At 31.9% G+C, this 2,500-nt stretch overlaps 2 pseudogenes; one reads left to right on the top strand and one right to left on the bottom strand.

The window, feature by feature from the left end:
* LOC136279131 (uncharacterized) overlaps positions 1 to 552 on the top strand; it is a 3,243-nt pseudogene extending 2,691 nt beyond the window's left edge.
* Positions 1 to 2,500, bottom strand: part of LOC136279212 (uncharacterized) — a 360,360-nt pseudogene that overhangs the window by 346,904 nt on the left and 10,956 nt on the right.

Here is a 2,500-nt window from a genome sequence, read left to right as displayed (position 1 = left end):
AGCAAATAGAGAATTTTAACTGGGAAGACAGATGCTGTTTGATACAGAGTGACCCAGTTACTTGTGCCAGACATTTTGATTATCAAGTCAACCAGTTTTTAACTCACTTTCTATTAAGCTCTTCAGAGCCTTTGGGTAAAATATCAGACTGGTTTTATTGAGTAGAATACCAACAGAAAGGATCACCTCATATTCACATGCTGATATGGATAAAAGATGCACCACAATTTCAAATAGATAATGACAAAGAAGTGACAACATTTATTGATAAAATCATTACATGCATTAAACCTATAGACAACCCAGAACTGTTAAAAAACTTGTCAATAGACAAGTACATAGGCATTCGCATACATGTTGTAAAAATACAAGCAATCCTTGTAGATTCAACTATCCACAGCCTCCAATGAAACAAACAATGATATTGTATCCATTTGATGAAAAGACACCCAGTAGTGACATAAAGACATACAAAGAAAACTGGAAATCAATAAAAAGTTATCTGGATGATTACAAAATTGTGAAGATATGACATTTGAGGACTTATTACTTAAGCTGAATATAACTGAAGAAAACTATTTGCTTGCTATCCGTTCATCTTTGAATGCTGCTACCATATTTTTGAAACAAAAGCCAAATGAAATGCACATAAACAACTATAATGCAGATTGTCTAACAGCATGGAGAGCAAATATGGATATTCAGTATGTATTAGATGTATGTGCATGTGCTGTATACATAGCAAATTACATATCAAAATCACAAAAAGGTATGAGTGAACTTTTGAGACAGGCTTGTACTGAAGTTAGAGAGGGCAATTGCAATATAAAACAGCAAGTAAGAGATATTGGTAATAAATTTTTAATAATGTAGAAATAAGTGCACAAGAAGCAGTTTATACCACATTGCAGTTACCCATGAGAAAAGTATTGAGACAAATCATTTTTATAAACACTTCACCTCCTGATGAAAGGGTAGAGTTTTTGAAGCCTATAGAAGACATTAAAGAAATGGATGATGACTCTAAAGAAATATGTACCACTGGGTTACTTCAGAGATATTGTAAGCATCCACCAAAATTAGAAAATTTAACACTAGCAGATTGGGCTGCATGGTATGATAACTGTAGTTCAAAGCCATATGTTAAGGAAACACATGAGATTGATATTGATGGTCTTCCATTGGAAAAATATATTGATGATGAACAAAATGATGATGATGATGAGTTTGTCAAGACAACAAACAGTAAAACAAGGAAACATTATAAAGCTAGGGTTTTAAGAAGTGTGTGGTTTAACAAACAAAAAGAACTAGAAAAACATTATCGTGAACTTTTAATGCTGTTTACTCCATGTATTCGTCTTCTTCAAGTGCCTCATTAATTGTTACCATAGATGAGGAAACGTGAATTATAGCAGAAGTTTGCAGTAGTTGGCATGATTTTAGATTTTTTTGTGATTTTGAATTCTTTATTAGTTGTAGAAAAGCTAGTTTTAGAGATCCTCTTTGTCTCAGTAATTTTGACAGGAGATTTTTTCTGGAACGGTTCAAGCAGGTTCTTTCTTTGTTACGGTTCGTAACATATTCCCCTGACTTTGTTGGTATCACTTGTTTGCAAGAAGAAGTCAAAGTATGGGGTTTGCTTCTTTTTAGTGTTTTTGATTGGGCTCAAGGAGTGTAGATATCCCTGTATTTCAAAATCTAAAAAAAGAATACAAAAAAAACCCAAGTTATGGACACACATGTAAGCATGATAACATGGTGCTTTGGGCTCTACTAGCACTAGGCACAAAAATTAATTTGTATATTATATAAAGTTATTGATAAGTTTTATGATGAAAAGAATGGCATAAAATACCTTGAGAATCATTGCCGTTGGTTTGTTTCATCGAAGATGATCTGTTAAAAAAAGAATGCAGTGGTTAATTAATAATTAAAAAAAGAAAGTAATGTAAATAATAATTCTGACATATTAAAATTGACAAAGAAAACTCATCAAAATAACACTTACGAAGATGCTGAAGGATTTTCCATTTTCCAAAAGTATGTAACCATAAAAATTGTGCAGATGTCTTGAAAAGAACAACGATGCAAATTTTAATCAAAAGCTACAGTATTATCATGACTAGAAAGTGTTAATCATTATTTTAAGCCTATGATAAATTCAAAAACAGTTTAGTATTGCACAAATTCCTCTGTGATCTCTAAAGTTTCTAAAATTTGAAATGTAATTTGCGATTCAGGTAGGTTGGTGCATATATGATCAATGCAAGTATTGTTATCTGTGGTGGTACACTTAACTAATTGTCTGTAACCATGGTTATTTATAAAGAAATTGTAGAGTGGCAAACGATTAGCAACATTGAACCAGTTAATATTGAAATCACCAATTAAAAGATTGACTTCTGTTTGAAGTGAATCTAAAATACTCTGAAGTGCATTGCATAACTGTTCTATTGATCGTGCAGGAGACCTATATATTCCAATTATTGAAATATGT

This window comes from Pocillopora verrucosa, chromosome 2, assembly GCF_036669915.1.
Source record: "Pocillopora verrucosa isolate sample1 chromosome 2, ASM3666991v2, whole genome shotgun sequence".
NCBI classification, from domain to species: Eukaryota; Metazoa; Cnidaria; class Anthozoa; order Scleractinia; family Pocilloporidae; genus Pocillopora; species Pocillopora verrucosa.
This window is presented reverse-complemented; position numbering and strand designations above follow the sequence as displayed.